Here is a 20,486-nt window from a genome sequence, read left to right on the forward strand (position 1 = left end):
GAGTTCTGGCTTGACTCCTGCTTTTTATACCTGAGTTTCTCCCTTGAAACCCCCCAGGTGGTCCTCTGGACAAAAGGATCTTTTGATGATTCCCAGTTTCGATCTGGCATGAACAATAGGCTACCGAAGATAAGGGGTTTGCTGATGTCATGATCCCTCAGCCTGATCGTTATCCCATCGCCTAGATGGGCTCCCATTGTCCCGATGGATGGGTCATCCACGATGGTGATATGTTTTGCTGTTGGGCTGTTTATTCCCGTCTGCTGAGGCTCGGTTCCTTCCTTTGTGTATCCAAGATAATCTCGTTATCTCTGTCTCAGCCTTTCCTGCCTACTCCATTCGGTTAGTCGTGTAATGCCCAGGCCCACAGACAGGTTTGAAACTTGTTCTTCCTTTGTGGATTGGGGGGTTTTCTGTTGCAGCCAGCAAATCTGGTTTAAAAATGTCCATGTCCTTATCCGATTTCTTCCATAATTTTGGAGGAATTGCCCCAATAACTTATATGCCCCTACGATACATCCAGGCTTGCACAGACCGTATCGATTGACAAAGTTAGTGGGCAACTCCTCCAGCCTCAAGAGCTGTAAACACTCCTGGCGAGATGGTGAAATTATGTACCCCAGAAAGCCCCCTTAATGGCTAAACTAGGCCCTCGAAGCACATTAACTTACACTATACACCTTTTACTTTAAATCAATCTCACAAACCATACAGTATCATCATGACCATTCCCTGAAAATGTAGGGATCACAACATATGTACGAAAACCATTGCAATAGAGTACAGACATTTTACAGTGACGAGGTGTCGTTACAGCGACGTCGGGCGGCTCGATTTACCAGCTGTTGTAATTTGGCCATCCTCCTCTGCCTTTTAAATTTGCAATTAATGCATAGCAAATACACCACAATTATCATCTGGCAGATGATCAGAACATGGGACACGATGCGGACCCATGCTGGAACTATGATCCAGGATTCCAGGTCCCACCAACTTGGAGACTTGATCTCTTCGATCACCCTGGCGATATCCAGTGTCTTTTGTTCCAGGGAGAAGAAGTGTTTGTGCGACAACTCGACCGCCACCGAGTTTTCCCTCACTGGGGGAATATCATACCCGAAATGAGCCACATAGTTAAATAAGTCAGTTACATTTTCTCGTACCGAGAGGTGAACCGAAGAAGGTTCCGTGATGGGTAAAATTCGCTGTTGTGCCACATGGACTTCTGCCATGGGTTTAAAGCAGAAGCTGCTGTGCGATATCGGGCACCACAGCTGTGATCCGTGCTGATACCGCTGGGCACTTGTGGTGACACAGTACGTCCCACTGCCTATATACACCACCTGTGGAGGGACATGGTCTGCTGCCATCGCCTCCATGGTGCAGTTTATAGGCTGTGCCCCAACAGTCCTGAACCCACACTGAGGCCTAGCCTCAGCGCCATGTGCTGGGGACACAGGATTACCTGTGCTCCCCGGCTCCGACAACCCAAAAGGTCAATGCCTGTCACAGCTTGCTCCCTCACTATGACATAGGGCGGGACCTTCCCGTAGCGAATATGCACCCCCCCACGAACAACTCCTACGCTCTCCACTCGGTACAGAGGAGCTGGTCGTGCCGAGGTTCCCATCACCGTGATTCTTACGACCACTCCCATTATGGTGTGATTGGACTTTCCGCAATCCACCGGTACCGGGTAGGCCTCGGAGGCCACACGAAACTGACAAGGACTCAAAGTGCTGTTATAAGGGTGTAGCGCTGCTAGGTGCTGGTTGCTTATCCAGGAGGGGACCCGACCTTGCCTCAGGTCTTCCAGGTTGCTCCTCCCCTCCCCCAACAACCATGCACCACACAGCCCACACACCTCATTCTGTGCAGCCTGATCGGACGCATTCCGGTCCTCTTTAATCAAAGTGTTTATCGTTTATGCATGTGTCTCCAATTGAGCTATGATTTCATTTAGATATAGAGTCATTGCCACCTCTTCGTGCAGTCCCGATCCTACCACCGCATTTTCCTCCACCAGAACCTTTCGTAACTGGTCCTTCAACTGATTGATCTGCAGGGCCAGTTCTACGTTGTCCATGCTATTAATAATGGACGTCCCCGTGTTAAATGCTTAAACCCGTCGTTAACCACCCCTCGTCTTTGCCTACCGGACCCCATAGTGAAATCCCCTCCCCCTCGGTACATCTCTTCTATGTCTATGTCCCCGAAATCCAGGTTGAGGAATTTCTGGAACATGTCTTTTAACAGGGCCTGATAGAGTAATTCCGTCTCGCGGGGGCACCATGCGGGTAACCGTACTTCAGTCAAATACGATGGGCTCCTCCGTGTTCCCGCGACGCGCCATGCACATCCGGAGGCACATCGTTGCCATCATCCATATGGCGGGGCTACCCATCTGGAAAATAAAGCAAAACACCTCCTTGCCTCCACAAAGCCATCCGCCTAATAATGGCATTCGGGGCTTTGTCTTTGTCTGGTGTGGTCTACTTTTCCACAGCCCATCCCTTCGATGCAGCCGACATTCCCGTACTGTCCGTCCCTGTACACCCCTGTATCTATACAAAGCCCTATATCTAATTACCACACGCTAACTACATCTACTCCCACACAAACCAATGCTATATACAACGCCACCCGTCTCCGGGTGGCCAACTCATAACTGGTCCCCGTCACGCTGGGGCCACCCCTCTGGTGGGCCTACCCGTGCAGGCCAGAACTCCTCCTGTCGAGGGCCCTGACTGTCCCTCACCTCCCTTTGCACTCCGGGGTTTCGAGATACCCCTACGTTCCCTGCGGAGACTGGGCTCCCTCCAGCCGCACTCCGTAGTGCCCTGTTTCGGTCACTCTCCTTCCCGGCCCTACTGTGGCCGGCCCTAGCCCTAGGTTTAATTAGGGATAGGGACCACCTTACTGGGCTCCTACGTCTGACCGGGGGTTCCCGCACCAGAGGTGATACCTCCATCTCCTCTGCTTCTGCTAGTTCTGCCTCTCTTAAGCAGTCTGCGGTACCTGCCTGCAGAGGGCTGGAGTCAGCATCCTTCCCCGCTGCTTCCAGTCCTCACTCTGGGACACAGCAGGCTACTTCAGGCTGACTACCTGTGGACTCGCCTGGCTCCCCTACGGTTTCCACATCAACCTGGGTCTGTTCTTGATCTTTACCCCCATATGGTCCCTCTATCTTCTCCTGCCTGCAAATGGCTGCTGAGGCAGCCTTTAAAATGGGGTCTTGTGCCTGGACCGTGGTCAGGTCCGGGGCCAAAACCACTCCCGCACTCCCCTTTTCTCGAAGCTGCTCCCTGGCTGCAGCTACCTGTCCTTTCTCATAGGGGTCCCATGCTTTTCCACTCCTGGCTCCTTCTCTGGCCCTCTGATTTCCCTCGGCCCGTGGACTATAGGGCGCCCCACTAGAGAGAGGGGATGTACGGGGATTGTCCGTGTGGACAATGGTACTGGAAGCACCTGTGTCTAGCAGGTAACTCCTGACCACATCCTGGACCTCCATCTTGACCCAGGGTCTCCCACATGGGCCATACTCTAACGGGCATAGGAATGTGGGCTGTTTCACTGGCAGTCATAAAGGTGCCGGGGGTGCGGACACGGGTGCGCCCTGGCCTGTTGCCGAGGCAACCTGTCCGGACCCTCCCGCCTTTGACTGCAAATAGGTCATTAGATCTCTTACAGTTATTGTTACCTCCGGGGCTGGGTCGGCTGTTCCCGGGGTCCTATCCCCCACTGCTCTACTTAGGTTTCTGCACTCCCTCTTGTAGTGCCCGGGCTTCCCACACCCGTAGCACACCGGCCTCATCTCGGAAGAGGTCCGGCTGCCTTCCTGTTTCCACTCCCTCCTTTTGGGGGGTGCCGGTGCTATATTGTGCACCTTGCCCTTAGAGGGCTTCTCCTCACTTCTCTCCCCATTGCGATACGCAAGGATGAGCTTCCTGATCACCTCCGCCTCGTTAAGGTTTGGGTCTGCTGGATCGAACCAGTGCTCGGCCTTTGCCCTAACTCGCGGGAGGCAATTCGCCACCAGAGTCTTCAGCCAGTGAGCTGTTTTCTCATCTAAATTCCTCATATCTAAAGGCATCCCACATGCTTCCTCATACACTGCCCACAGTCTGTCTGCGAACATGTCCGGGGACTCAGCTACCTGCTGCTTCGTCTCCCCCACCCTGGTGAAAGGACTACCCTGATTCAACCCCATGGCCTCCAGAACCACAGTCTGTGCCGCTACCCATGTTTCAGGTCTTCCCCCTTCCCTGGAGGTCACCGCCTTGCATAGGTAGGAATCCAGGGTCATCGGTAGTAGCTTTACCCGTTCTACCTCATCGCAATCGTTTATGTCGGCTGCCTGCTGCACCTCCATAAAATGCAATGACGGGTCTCCCGCCCTGGTTAACCTGGGAACGTGAGCCACCATCCCCCTCAGCACGTGTGCCCCGTGGGGAATGATGATATCACTCTCTATGGGCCCCCTATCTGCCTGCCCTACCGGGGGACCATATTTCCTTTGCCGTAAAGGGAACATCTGCCCTACCCGGGGCTGTTGCCCCTTTACCACCGGCTCTCCCACCATGATCGGTAACCCAACCACCTTGTGATGTGCCACACATGGCGTGGACGCCGCTAACTGAGGGTGCTCTCCCGCCCCTCCTTGGGCCTGTCCCTCCCCGGACAACCCGAACCCCACCTGCCGACCCGGACCTATTCCCGGCACCTCAGGAGGCGGTCTATTCCCCTTTGCACCTGGGGAATCATCTGCTGAGGGAAGCCCTCTGCCCCCGGGGGACCCCCCTGGTCCTACCAGGTGAACCCGTCCCCTAGTCTTGGACAGAGTCTCCTCCAGCTGCGCTATCCTTGGCCCGTGATTACAATTCCCTAGCTCGCTACGGGCCACCCTGTATGCTGCTTGGATATCTTGGAACTTTCCCTCCAGCTCCCTGTACTTCTGTGTACTCTGAGCCAGGAGTGCCTGGGCGTTCCGTTCCCTCTCCTTTGCCTCTACCACCTGGCATTGGAGGAATTCCTGGGCATTTCTATGGGACTCACTAGCCTGCAAGATACACTGCCTGGCTTCACTGAGTTCCTCATATAGCCCTTCCCCTTCTCTAGCGCTTTCCTCAGCGCTGGCCCTAGCTTCTCTCAGTTGCTCTTCCAGACTATCTACCTGTCTCTCCATTTTTGCTACCTGCTGTGATAGGCACGCTAGCCAAACTGCCTTTTCCTGCCCTTTATTATACCTTTTGCTTTCCGTCCATTGAGCTGCAGCTGCTGCAGGCTGCTGTGCTCTCAAAAGTGCTATCACCCATTGTGTTCAAAAGGGAACTGCAGATGCTGGAATATCGAAGGTACACACAATTGCTGGGGAAACTCAGCGGGTGCAGCAGCATTTATGGAGCGAAGGAAATAGGCGACGTTTCGGGCCGAAACCCTTCTTCAGACTGATGGGGGGTGGGGAAAGAAAGAAGGAAAAGGGGAGGAGGAGGAGGAGCCCGAGGGCGGGCGGATGGGAGGGTGGGAGGAGACAGCTAGAGGGTTAAGGAAGGGGAGGAGACAGCACGGGCTAGCCAAATTGGGAGAATTCAATGTTAATGCCATAAGGACGCAAGGACCCCAGACGGAATATGAGGTGCTGTTCCTCCAATTTCCGCTGTTGCTCACTCTGGCAATGGAGGAGACCCAGGACAGAGAGGTCTGATTGGGAATGGGAGGGGGAGTTGAAGTGCTGAGCCACCGGGAGGTCAGGTAGGTTATTGTGGACTGAGCGGAGGTGTTCGGCGAAACGATCGCCCAACCTACGCTTGGTCTCACCGATGTAAATCAGCTGACATCTAGAGCAGCGGATGCAGTAGATGAGGTTGGAGGAGATACAGGTGAACCTTTGTCGCACCTGGAACGACTGCTTGGGACCTTGAATGGAGTCGAGGGGGGAGGTGAAGGGACAGGTGTTGCATTTCTTGCGGTTGCAACGGAAAGTGCCCGGGGAGGGGGTGGTGCGGGAGGGAAGGGAAGAATTGACGAGGGAGTTGCGGAGGGAGCGGTCTTTGCGGAAGGCAGACATGGGGGGAGATGGGAAGATGTGGCGAGTGGTGGGGTCACGTTGGAGGTGGCGGAAATGGCGGAGGATTATGTGTTGTATTTGCCGGCTGGTGGGGTGAAAGGTGAGGACCAGAGGGACTCTGCCCTTGTTGCGTGTGCGGGGATGGGGAGAGAGAGCAGTGTTACGGGGTATGGATGAGACCCTGGTGTGAGCTTCATCTATGGTGGCGGAGGGGAATCCCCGTTCCCTGAAGAACGAGGACATTTCCGAAGCCCTGGTATGAAATGTCTCATCCTGGGAACAGATGCGGCGTAGGCGGAGGAATTGGGAGTAGGGGATGGAGTCTTTACAGGGGGCAGGGTGGTAAGACGTGTAGTCCAGATAGCCATGTGAGTCAGTGGGTTTGTAATGTATGTCGGTCAGGAGTCTGTCCCCTGCGATGGAGATGGTGAGGTCAAGGAATGGTAGGGAAGTGTCGGAAATCGTCCAGGTGTATTGGAGTGCCGGATGGAAGTTGGTGGTGAAGTGGATGAAGTCAGTCAGTTGTGTGTGGGTGCAGGAGGTGGCACCAAAGCAGTCGTCAATGTAGCGGAGGTAGAGGTCGGGGATGGGGCCCTGGTATGTCTCGAACAAGGATTGTTCAACGTGCCCGACAAAGAGGCAGGCGTAGCTGGGGCCCATGCGTGTGCCCATAGCTACGCCTTGTGTTTGGAGGAAATGGGAGGAGTCAAATGTAAAGTTATTGAGGGTGAGGACCAACTCCGCTAAGCGGAGGAGAGTGTCAGTGGCTGGGTATAGGTTGCTCCTCTGGTCGAGGAAGAACCGGAGGGCTCTGAGGCCATCCTGGTGGGGGATGGAGGTGTAGAGTGACCGGACATCCATGGTGAAGATGAGGGGGTGAGGGCCCAGAGAGTGGAGTGCGTGGAGGCGGCGGAGAGTGTCTGAGGTGTCTAGAACATAGGTGGGGAGGGATTTGACCAAGGGGGATAGGATGGAGTCAAGGTGCTATCACCCATTGTTTGGTGAGATTGATTTTTTTAAACAGATACGAGGAGATTCTCTCCTCCATCTTGCTACGTTCTCTCACCCCCTCTGGCAAGTCACATATCCCAAGCCACCGAGGTCCTGCCGCGGTCGCCATTCTGTAGGGGTTTGGTTTCCCTTTACTCCACTTCGGCCCCAACTGCCCGAGTTATTCTCTCCCTTGTTGGAGGGTCAAACGGCCACATCTCCACTCGAGCGGTTCACAAGAGAGAGAATACAACAAAAGGGTTCTAGATCTCAGAATTATGGTGGGATATGATAAAAGGTTCACTTGACCAGAGCGTGCTGATGAGAGAAAACAGAAACTAAGTCGGACTCAAAGCAAGTCTAAAATTTACAGGCTTTATTAAACAATGAGAAATCGAATCTCACCAACACTACATAATACGTGACTAAACTTATGCTTTAAACTAAGACTATGGAAAGAAAATTATCGGGCACGTCGTAAAACTTACTTTACACAATTTTAGAGACACCCCCTTTCCCCTTCTTCTCTCAACCTCTATCCTATTTCGGGAACTTCACCAGGTCACTGGGGTACTTACAGCTAGATCGATACAGGGTCACGAGCCGTCCAGCAGAGCAGAAAGAGAGCGCGAGTTCTGGCTTGACTCCTGCTTTTTATACCTGAGTTTCTCCCTTGAAACCCACCAGGTGGTCCTCTGGACAAAAGGATCTTTTGATGATTCCCAGTTTCGATCTGGCATGAACAATAGGCTTCCGATGATAAGGGGTTTGCTGATGTCATGATCCCTCAGCCTGATCATTATCCCATCGCCTAGATGGGCTCCCATTGTCCCGATGGATGGGTCATCCACGATGGTGATATGTTTTGCTGTTGGGCTGTTTATTCCCATCTGCTGAGGCTTGGTTCCTTCCTTTGTGTATCCAAGATAATCTCGTTATCTCCGTCTCAGCCTTTCCTGCCTACTCCATTCGCATAGTCGTGTAATGCCCAGGCCCACAGACAGGTTCAAAACTTGTTCTTCCTTTGTGGAATGGGGGTTTTTCCGTTGCAGCCAGCAAATCTGGTTTAAAAATGTACATGTCCTTATCCGAGTTCTTCCATTATTTTGGAGGAATTGCCCCAATAACCTACAATACAACAGTGCATACAAAAATATTATAATCACATAAAATTTAAATTATCTATATAATTAAAAGTCTAAACTTGATCACTCCTGTTTGCACTGTATATTGACTTTAGAAAAAACGCGACCTCTTACGGCTGTGATTTTTGGCCACCTCCAGCTGTCAGGGCCAGAGGATTTTTCCCATCGATGAAAAATAAAAGACATTAATGTTTAAAAAATGTTGAGATTCTCTCTCCTGTCATTCATGCCATGAAGGACACGCCCCTTCTGGTGGTAGGGGGAGGAACTATAAATCCCAGAAGTGTGGGCGTGGCTCAGTCTCTGCAAGATGGGTGATGGAGAGGGTCATGACTCTCTGTCTGAGCTGGAATTCTACAGAACACTGAGAATACTGACCTGTGAGTGTCCTTATATTTTTAAACTGTGCCTTTTGCAACTGTGTGTCTTCTGCAAATGTAAAAAAAGATGAAAATATCTAAAATTGGTTGCCCCCCTTCAACAATAAACAACAATAAACAACAATAAACAACGAAGTCAGCACCAGTGACAACCTGCGTTAACTTAGCGACAACCTACGACAGCACCTACGTCAGATAGCTATTAATGACTATGATATAGTTGGGATCACGGAGACATGGCTCCAGGGTGACCAAGACTGGGAGCTGAACATCCAGGGATATTCAATATTCAGGAGGGATAGAGAGAAAAGAAAAGGAGGTGGGGTAGCGTTGCTGATTAGAGAGGAGATTAATGCAATGGAAAGGAAGGACATTAGTTTGCAGGATGTGGAATCGGTATGGGTAGAGCTGCGAAACACTAAGGGGCAGAAAACGCTGGTGGGTGTTGTGTACAGGCCACCTAACAGTAGTAGTGAAGTTGGAGATGGTATCAAACAGGAAATTAGAAATGCGTGCGACAAAGGCAAAACCGTTATAATGGGTGACTTCAAGCTACATATAGATTGGGTGAATCAAATTGGCAGGGGTGCTGAGGAAGAGGATTTTTTGGAATGTATGTGGGATAGTTATCTAAATCAACATGTAGAGGAACCAACGAGAGAGCAGGCTATTTTAGATTGGGTATTAAGTAATGAGGAAGGGTTAGTTAGCAGTCTTGTTGTACGTGCCCCCTTGGGCAAGAGTGACCATAGTATGGTTGAGTTCTTCATTAGGATGGAGAGTGACATTGTTAATTCAGAAACAATGGTTCTGAACTTAAAGAAAGGTAACTTTGAGGGTATGAGACGTGAATTGGCCAAGATTGACTGGCAATTAATTCTAAAAGGGTTGACGGTGGATATGCAATGGAAGACATTTAAAGACTGCATGGATGAACTACAAAAATTGTTCATCCCAGTTTGGCAAAAGAATAAATCAGGGAAGGTAGTGCATCCGTGGATAACAAGGGAAATCAGGGATAGTGTCAAAGCGAAGGATGATGCGTACAAATTAGCCAGAAAAAGCAGCATGCCGGAGGTCTGGGAGAAATTCAGAGACCAGCAGAGGAGGACAACGGGCTTAATTAGGAAAGGAAAAATAGATTATGAAAGAAAATTGGCAGGGAACATAAAAACTGACTGCAAAAGTTTTTATAGATATGTGAAAAGAAAGAGATTAGTTAAAACAAATGTAGGTCCCTCGCAGTCAGAAACAGGTGAGTTGATCATGGGGAACAAGGATATGGCGGACCAATTGAATAACTACTTTGGTTCCGTCTTCACTAAGGAAGACATAAATAATCTGCCGGAAATAGCAGGGGACCACGGGTCAAAGGAGTTGGAGGAATTGAGTGAAATCCAGGTTAGCCGGGAACTGGTGTTGGGTAAATTAAATGGATTAAAGGCCGATAAATCCCCAGGGCCAGATAGGCTGCATCCCAGAGTACTTAAGGAAGTAGCTCCAGAAATAGTGGATGCATTAGTAATAATCTTTCAAAACTCTTTAGATTCTGGAGTAGTTCCTGAGGATTGGCGGGTAGCAAACATAACCCCACTTTTTAAGAAGGGAGGGAGAGAGAAAATGGGGAATTACAGACCAGATAGTCTAACATCGGTAGTGGGGAAACTGCTAGAGTCAGTTATTAAAGATGGGATAGCAGCACATTTGGAAAGTGGTGAAATCATTGGACAAAGTCAGCATGGATTTACAAAAGGTAAATCATGTCTGACGAATCTTATAGAATTTTTCGAGGATGTAACTAGTAGCGTGGATAGGGGAGAACCAGTGGATGTGGTGTATCTGGACTTCCAGAAGGCTTTCGACAAGGTCCCACATAAGAGATTAGTTTACAAACTTAAAGCACATGGCATTGGGGGTTCAGTATTGATGTGGATAGAGAACTGGCTGGCAAACAGGAAGCAAAGAGTGGGAGTAAACGGGTCCTTTTCACAATGGCAGGCAGTGACTAGTGGGGTACCGCAAGGCTCAGTGCTGGGACCCCAGCTATTTACAATATATATTAATGATCTGGATGAGGGAATTGAAGGCAATATCTCCAAGTTTGCGGATGACACTAAGCTGGGGGGCAGTGTTAGCTGTGAGGAGGATGCTAGGAGACTGCAAGGTGACTTGGATAGGCTGGGTTAGTGGGCAAATGTTTGGCAGATGCAGTATAATGTGGATAAATGTGAGGTTATCCATTTTGGTGGCAAAAACAGGAAAGCAGACTATTATCTAAATGGTGGCCGACTAGGAAAAGGGGAGATGCAGCGAGACCTGGGTGTCATGGTACACCAGTCATTGAAAGTGGGCATGCAGGTGCAGCAGGCAGTGAAGAAAGCGAATGGTATGTTAGCTTTCATAGCAAAAGGATTTGAGTATAGGAGCAGGGAGGTTCTACTGCAGTTGTACAGGGTCTTGGTGAGACCACACCTGGAGTATTGCGTCCATTTTTGGTCTCCAAATCTGAGGAAGGACATTATTGCCATAGAGGGAGTGCAAAGAAGGTTCACCAGACTGATTCCTGGGATGTCAGGACTGTCTTATGAAGAAAGACTGGATAGACTTGGTTTATACTCTCTAGAATTTAGGAGATTGAGAGGGGATCTTATAGAAACTTACAAAATTCTTAAGGGGTTGGACAGGCTAGATGCAGGAAGATTGCTCCCGATGTTGGGGAAGTCCAGGACAAGGGGTCACAGCTTAAGGATAAGGGGGAAATCCTTTAAAACCGAGATGAGAAGAACTTTTTTCACACAGAGAGTGGTGAATCTCTGGAACTCCCTGCCACAGAGGGTAGTCGAGGCCAGTTCATTGGCTATATTTAAGAGGGAGTTAGATGTGGCCCTTGTGGCTAAGGGGATCAGAGGGTATGGAGAGAAGGCAGGTACGGGATACTGAGTTGGATGATCAGCCATGATCATATTGAATGGCGGTGCAGGCTCGAAGGGCCGAATGGCCTACTCCTGCACCTAATTTCTATGTTTCTATGTTTCTAGGAGAGGTTAAGCTATGTTCATTGGCGTCAAACCCACTGTCCCCGAAATGTTTTAAACATGTTGAAAATCCAGCGGCAACCAGAAAGACGCTACGACTCTTTGGGCGACTGAGGAGACTACTCACGACCATACAGACTGACGGACGGAGCCGCGGCTCGAGAGACTCGAGAGACTAACAGAGACTAACAGAGACTAACAGAGGCAAAGAGGTTTGCCACGCACTGTAGATATAAAACAGAGGCAAAGAGGTTGGCAAAGAGGTTTGCCACGCACTGTAGATATCAAACAGAGGCAAAGAGGTTGGCAAAGAGGTTTGCCACGCACTGTAGATATAAAACAGAGGCAAAGAGGTTTGCCACGCACTGCAAGGGAGCAGTGGACCAGACAGGAAGAGCGGACGGAATTACCACTAGACAGCCAAACCAGTAGGTAATTTACGGCTGGGGTGAGTACTTTCCCATTTATAGGAGGTAGGATTATATAAATAAGGGGTGTATCAATACAGTAGGGGATTCTTAAATAGGACCAGTTAATTATTTATATAAGATGGGCGGTCAGGAGATGTGCCAATACTGCGAGATGTGGGAATTTGTCGACACCATTGATGTAGAAGATCCCTACAGCTGCAGTAAGTGTTTGAGGCTAGAGGAACTCCAGCTCCGCATTGATGAGCTGGAGACCCAACTTCATACGCTGCGGTACATCAGGGAGGGGGAGTATTACCTGGATGTTTTGTGCCAGGGGATGGTCACACCGACCAGTTTAACTAATTCAGTAGGCAGTGAGCAAGGAAAGGAAGGTGTGGCCATAAGCGAGGCAGGTAGGGGGAACCAGGAGGAGATGCGGCAGGAGCCACAGCCCTTGTCCCTGACGAGCATGACCGAGGCTCTTACTCAATGTAAGGACGGGATCAGGGGCTGTGGGAGGGATGAGCAACCTGGCTGCAGCACCGTGGATCAGGGGGCCATTCAAGAGGGGGGAGTTAGAAGAAATGCCGTAGTGATAGGGGATAGTATTATTCGGGGGGTAGATAAGGTTCTCTGCGGCCAGCAGAACATGTCCCGAAGGCTGTGTTGCCTACCCGGTGCTAGGGTTAAGGATATCTCTGCGATGCTGGAGAGAAATTTGCAGTGGGAGGGGGAGGATCCAGTGGTCGTGGTCCATGTGGGGACCAATGACATAGGAAGGACGAGGAAGGAGGATCTGCTGAAGGAGTTTGAGCAGTTAGGGAATAAATTAAAAAGCAGAACCTCAAGGGTACTGATCTCCGGATTGCTACCTGAGCCACGGGCCAAATCGGCGAGGGTACGTAAAATTAAAAAGCTGAATGCGTGGCTCAAAGACTGGTGTGGGAATAATGGGTTTGGTTTCTTGGGCCACTGGCACCAGTACTGGGACAGGGGGGATCTGTTCTGTAAGGACGGACTTCACCTGAACGGTGCTGGGACTGGGGTCCTGGCAAATCATATAACTAGGGCAGTAGAGAGGTCTTTAAACTAAGTAGCGGGGGGGAGGTATCAAGGGGGGTAATAACGGCAGGGGTAGAGGAAATAGAGCAGGGTATCAGTGGGGAAGCGGAAAGTCAAAATGTGACAGGAGACATAATGGGTGAAGATAAAGCTCTAGATGTAAAAGGGGCAAAAACGGAAAGGAAGGGTAGTAAAAATCATCTGAAAGTGCTTTATCTAAATGCACGGAGTATTCGTAATAAGATAAATGAATTAACGGTGCAATTAAGTATATATAGTTATGATATCGTGGCCATTACGGAGACATGGCTGCAAGGGGATCAGGACTGGGAGTTAAATATAGAGGGGTACTCGACAATTAGGAAAGATAGACAGGAAAGAAAGGGAGGAGGGGTGGCCCTTTTAATAAGGGAGGGAATAACGGCAATAGAGAGGAAGGATATTGCGTTGAAGGATCAGGATAGTGAAACAGCTTGGGTACAGATAGAGAATAACAAGGGGAAAAAAACACTAGTGGGTGTAATTTATAGACCTCCAAATAGCTGTGACGCTGTTAGTCAGAACATAAATCTGCAAATAGTTGACGCATGTAAAAAGGGAACTGCTGTAATCATGGGGGACTTCAATTTTCATATTAATTGGGCAAACCAAACTGGGCAGGGTAGACTAGAGGAAGAATTTATAGAATGTATTAGAGACGGGTTCCTAGAACAGTATGTCACAGAACCGACAAGGGGGGAGGCAATCTTGGATCTGGTCCTGTGTAATGAAGCAGGATTAATTAAAAATGTCATAGTTAGGGACTCGTTGGGAACAAGTGACCACAATATGGTCGAATTCCATATTCAAATAGAAGGGGAGCAGGTTGAAACTCAGGCTAGGGTGCTTAGTCTAAATAAGGGGGATTATGAAGGTATGAGGACTGAGCTGATTAAAGTTGACTGGGATAGCAGACTCAAGAATAAGACGGTACATGAGCAGTGGTGTACGTTTAAGGGTCTACTGTATAACCTTCAAGAAAAATTTATTCCTATGAAGAAAAAAAGGGGTAAGGGTAAGAACAGTCAGCCATGGCTCAGTAAAACTATAAAGGATAGTATTCGGCTGAAGGCAAGGGCATATAAGGTAGCCAGAGATAGTGGGAGGGTAGAGGATTGGGAAGCATTTAAAGGTCAGCAAAAAATAACTAAGAGATTAATTAAGACGGGGAAAATAGACTATGAAAGGAATTTAGCAAACAACATAAAAACTAATAGTAAGAGTTTTTATAGCTATATAAAAAGAAAAAGGGTGGCTAAGGTGAACGTTGGTCCATTGGAGGGTGAGACTGGAGAGTTGTTGGTGGGGAACATGGAAATGGCAAAGGCATTAAACGAGTATTTTGTATCAGTCTTCACCATAGAAGACACAAAAAATATTCCAACGTTGGATAAACAGGGGGCGGTAGGAATGGAGGAGCTAAATACTATTAAGATCACCAAGGAGGTGGTATTAGGGAAATTAATGAGACTGAAGGAGGATAAATCCCCTGGGCCTGATGGATTACATCCAAGGGTCTTGAGGGAGATAGCGGTGGGGATTGTGGATGCATTGGTGATAATTTTCCAAAACTCCCTGGAGGCAGGAACGGTCCCAGTGGATTGGAAAATGGCCAATGTAACACCTATATTTAAAAAAGGAAGTAAACAGAAAGCGGGTAACTATAGACCGGTTAGTCTAACATCGGTGGTGGGTAAAATGTTAGAGACAATTATTAAAGAAACACTAACGGGGCACTTGGATAAACATGACTTCATCGGACAGAACCAGCATGGTTTTGTGAAGGGGAAGTCCTGTTTAACGAATTTGCTCGAATTCTTTGAGGAAGTAACAACCCGGGTGGATAAAGGGGAACCGGTGGATGTGGTATACTTGGACTTCCAAAAGGCTTTTGACAAGGTGCCACATAAGAGACTATTGCTAAAAATAAAAAATTATGGAATTGGGGGTAATATATTAGCATGGGTAGAGGATTGGCTAACAAATAGGAAGCAGAGAGTGGGGATAAATGGTTCATACTCGGGATGGCAACCGGTAACTAGCGGGGTTCCGCAAGGGTCGGTGCTGGGACCCCAGTTGTTCACAATTTATATAAATGATTTGGAGGAGGGAACCAAGTGTAATATATCAAAATTTGCGGACGATACAAAAATGGGAGGAAAAGTAGGGGATGAGGAGGATAGGAAGAGTCTGCAAAAGGATATAGATAAGCTAGGTGAGTGGGCAACAACTTGGCAGATGAAGTTTAATACTAATAAATGTGAAGTCATTCACTTTGGGAAAAAAAATGATAGGGCAAGTTATTTTCTAAATGAGGAGGAGCTGCGTTGTAATGCAACGCAAAGGGATCTAGGGGTATTAGTACATGAATCACTAAAAGTTAGTATGCAGGTGCAGCAAGCAATCAGGAAGGCCAATGGAGTTTTGGCCTTTATTGCTAGGGGGATTGAGTATAAAAACACGGAGGTCTTGCTGCAGCTGTACACAGTATTAGTGAGACCACATTTGGAATACTGTGTACAGTTCTGGGGTCCATACTTAAGAAAGGATGTACTAGCCCTGGAGGCAGTGCAGCGAAGGTTTACAAGATTAATTCCTGCAATGAGGGGATTGACATATGAGGAAAGGTTAAGTAGGCTGGAACTCTACTCTTTGGAGTTTAGAAGAATGAGAGGCGATCTCATTGAAACATATAAGATCGTGAGGGGCCTTGATCGGGTGGATGCACCGAGGATGTTCCCAATGATCGGGGAAACTAGAACTAGGGGACATAGTTGCAGAATAAGGGGGGGCTCTTTTAAAACTGAGATGAGGAAGAACTTCTTCACCCAGAGGGTGGTTAATTTATGGAATTCACTGCCCCAGGGAGCAGTGGAAGCAGAAACTTTAAATATATTTAAGACTAAAATAGATGGTTTTTTAGCTGCCAAGGGGATAAGGGGCTACGGGGAGAGGGCAGGGATATGGACCTAGGTATGGTTAGTATAGTAAGACCTGAGTGATCTCCTGGACAAGTGTCGATCGCCTAGATTGGGGTCGGAGAGGAATTTCCCGGATTTTTTTCCCGAATTGGACCTGGGTTTTTATCCGGTTTTTTGCCTCCCCCAGGAGATCACGAGGTTTTTGGGGTGGAGAGGGGTGATAGCGGTATAAAGGGGAGGGTAGTGTCTTGTGTTCTGTGTCTTGTGTCTACTGTTTGTGGGTAAGTGTGTCTGTTTAGTGTTCAGCCATGAGCGAATGGCGGTGCGGGCTCGACGGACCTGGTGGTCTACTCTCGCACCTACTTTCTATGTTTCTATGTTTCTATACAGGCGACTCCTCGGCGACCATACAGGCGACAGCCTGGTAGCCTGTAGTCGTCTAAAAAGTCACCTAAGTGATACAGGTCCATTAGTCAGTCATTTTAACTCCATCATTCTCAGTGCTGCATTTTCTGGAATTAGACTGCTTCTTTTTTTTCAGGCTTGCCATGTATTATGATTTCAAACATATGCATCAAATCACCTTTTCATCATCTCTATTCTGTTCAAAACAACCACAACTTTCATCTGAATTTGCATGGTCACAAACTAGCAGCCTATTGAGTCACAAGAGACTGCAGATGCTGACGTCTAGAGCAATAAACAAACTGCTGGAGGAACTCTATCGGTCAGGCAGCATCTGTGAAGGAAAATGAACAGTTATGATTTGGGTCAAGACAATAGACAATAGACAATAGGTGCAGGAGGAGGCCATTCGGCCTTTTGAGCCAGCACTGCCATTAACTGTGATCATGGCTGATCATCCACAATCAGTACCTGCCTTCTCCCCATATCCATTGACTCTGCTATATTTAAGAGCTATATATACTCTCTCTTGAAAGTATCCAGAGAATTGGCCGCCACTGGAGGCAGATAATTCCACAGATTCGTAACTCTCAGGGTGAAAAAGTGTTTCCAAATCTCTGTTCTAAAAGGCTTACCCCTTATTCTTAAACTGTGGCCACTGGTTCTGGACTCCCCCAACATCGGGAACATGTTTCCTGCATCTAGCATGTCCAATCCTTTAATAATATTATATGTTTCAATAAAATCCCCTCTCATTTCAGTGTATACAAGCCCAGTCGCTCCATTCTTAAAACATATGACAGTCCTGCCATCCCGGGAATTAACCTGGTGAACCTACCCTGCACTCTTTCAATAGCAAGAACGTTCTTCCTCAAATTTGGAGAACAAAACTGCACACAATACTCCAGCAGTGGTCTCACTAGGGCCCTGTACAACTGTAGAAGGACCTCTTTGCTCCTATACTCAACTACTCTTGTTATGAAGGCCAACATGCCATTAGCTATCTTCACTGCCTGCTGTACCTGCACGCTTACTTTCAGTGATCGATCAACAAGGACACCCAGATCTTTTCCCCTTTTCCTAACTTTACACTGTTTAGATAATAATCTGCCTTCCTGTTCTTGCCACCAAAGAGGATATCCACATTAAACTGCATCTGCCATGCATCCGCCCACTCATCCAACCTGTCCAAGTCACCCTGCATCCTCATAGCATCCTCCTCACAGTTCACACTGCCACCCAGCTCTGTGTCATTTGCAAATTTGCTAATGTTACTCTTAATTCCTTCATCTAAATCAATAATGTATATTGTAAATAGCTGCAGTCCCAGCCCGGAACCTTGCGGTACCCCACTAGTCACTGCCTGCCATTCTGAAAGGGGCCCGTTAATCCCTACTCTTTGTTTTCTGTCTGCCAACCAATTTCCTATCCATGTCAGTATCTTAACCCCAATACAATGTGCTCTAATTTTGCCCGCTAATCTCCAATGTGGGACCTTATCAAATGATTTCTGAAAGTCCAGGTACACTACATCCACTGGCTCTCCCTTGTCCATTTTCTTAGTTACATCCTCAAAAAATTCCAGACGATTAGTAAAGCAAGATTTCCCCTTTGTAAATCCACGCTGACTCGGACCGATCCTGTTACGCCTATCCAAATGTGCCATTATTTCATCTATTATAAAGATGTCAGGATAACTGGTCTGTAATTCCATGTTTTCTATCTGCTCCTTTCTTATGAAGTAGGATAACATTAGCTACCTTCCAATCCATAGGAACTGATCCTGAATCTATAGAACATTGGAAAATGATCACCTATCATCTGATTGATGATCATATCTAAACCTGTCATCTGGATAGTTGAAGATGACGGTTTCAACCTAAAACATCGACTGTTTCCCTCCACAGATGCTTCCTGACCGGCTGAGTTCCATGAAAATGGTGTATTCTGCTCAAGTATCCTATTGACTGTAACAAACCATTTCTATTACCTGAGCATTCTTTCTGGAATGTTAAATTTAAACTCTGCAGTACTCTAATTGCAGCTATACTGATATTTCATTCAGATTTACTGCTGCACTATGTCTCAATATTGACGGTTTTTTTCCTATCATCATAATCCCAGTGTTCCTTTAGCATTGTTATAAATTTATTTGGTTAAAGTGCTGTATTATTGGGATGAGATGACACAGTGGCATAATTAGTAGTCCTGCTGTCTTCTAGCTCCAGCAGCCTGGGTTCGATCCTGATCTCTGGTGCTGGCTTCTGGTACGGTTTGCACATTCTCATTGTAACTGCATGGGTTTCCCACAGGTGTTCTTATTACTTCCTGCATCCTAAGGATTCACAAGTTGGTAGGTTAATTGGCTAATGTACATTGCCCTTGGATTGCCATTCTCTGTGGATTGTCACCTTGACATGGTGGAGAAGCTTGTGTGGTCCTGAGGTCCTGAGAGCGATGCCGTCTAGAGCTATGCTCCTGGTAGGGCCACTCATGGTGGTAAGGTCGAGGGGAAGGTCCCTGAAAAATAGCATTCCAACCAAAACCTCAACGGTGGAACAGGCGGAGGATGATGGCTGACCTTAGTGGAGCGACACAACGGCTGAGAAGGCGAATGAAGGGTGCAGCAGTACAGGGTCTCCAGTCACCATGGACTCCATGCCACTGGATTCTGACCCAGATCTGTCAAGGGCCGTGTGGTGGCTGTCTGTGCACCAGTCTCCCCACGTTAAAAAAAGTCACGCACAGGCTTCCTCCATATAGGGAATCCACCCTAACACCCTGGATTAAGTCCTCTGTCGACCAGTAAGTGGTGATGGAGGCAGGATTGTGAGATCTGGAAGCCCCTAGTCATGAGCTGGCACATCAGGCAGTGGGTGCTAGATTCAGTCGCTGGACTCTTGGAATGAGGCAGAAGAGCCCTTCGGCAGCTGCATCCATGACTGAGCAGTCCTCCAGATGGAGAAGATGAAAGTGGATCCATCACTGGTACTGTGGTGTTTGGATTACCTTTTCCTCAGACCACAGTACGTGCGCCTACAGAACAGTGTCTCGGGCACCATCTTGAGCAGCACAGGGGCTCCACAAGGAACTGTGCTGGCTCCATTCCTGTTTACCATCTACACAGCGGATCTCCAATATAACACCAACAGCTGCTTTTTGCAGAAGTTTTCGGATGACACAGCTGTTGTCGGCCTCATTAAAGGGGGCAATGAGGAGGAGTATAGAGACATAATAAGTAACTTTGTGGAGTGGAGTGCACACAATAACCTCCATCTTAACACCAAAAAAACCAAGGAGATAGTTGTGGACTTCAGGAGGGGGAGGAGGAGGACTCAAGCAACACCAATCACTATTAAGGGCACTGAGGTGGAGGTGGTCGCTAACCACAGGTACCTTGGGGTGCAGCTTGACAGTGAGCTGAACTGGAAGTGTCATATGGAGGCGGTGTACAGGAAGGGACAAAGCCGACTGTATTTTTTAAGGAGGCTGAGGTCATTTAACATCTGCCAACCCCTACTGTGCAGTGTCTACCATTCAGTGGTGGCCAGTGCTCTGTTTTTTGCTGTGGCCTGTTGGGGAGATGGTGCCCGCATAGCGGACAAAAACAGACTGGACAAGCTAATCAGGAAGGCCGGCTCAGTGGTCGGGGCTGAGCAACGAACGGTCCAGCAGGTGGCAGAGGCCAGAACTCTGAACAAACTGGGTTCAATAATGACCAACCCCACTCACCCACTCCATGCCCTGAAGGTGATCAAGAGCAGCATCTTCAGTCAGAGGCTGATTGCACCAATGTGCAAAACTGAGAGACATAGGAAGTCCTGTTTACCAGCTGCTATAAGGTTATATAATGCGCATAAACAACTGCACTTTTTTTTAATTAATTGTATTTTAACTTGTATTTTAACTTGTATTTTAACTTGTTAAGTATGGAAGCTATTTGAGGAAATGTGTGGTGTTATGTCTGTCTTGAAGCTGTCGTGGCACTGTAATTTCCTGTAAAGGATTATTAAAGGTATAATCAATCAATCA

This window comes from Amblyraja radiata, chromosome 3 (assembly GCF_010909765.2).
Source record: "Amblyraja radiata isolate CabotCenter1 chromosome 3, sAmbRad1.1.pri, whole genome shotgun sequence".
NCBI classification, from domain to species: Eukaryota; Metazoa; Chordata; class Chondrichthyes; order Rajiformes; family Rajidae; genus Amblyraja; species Amblyraja radiata.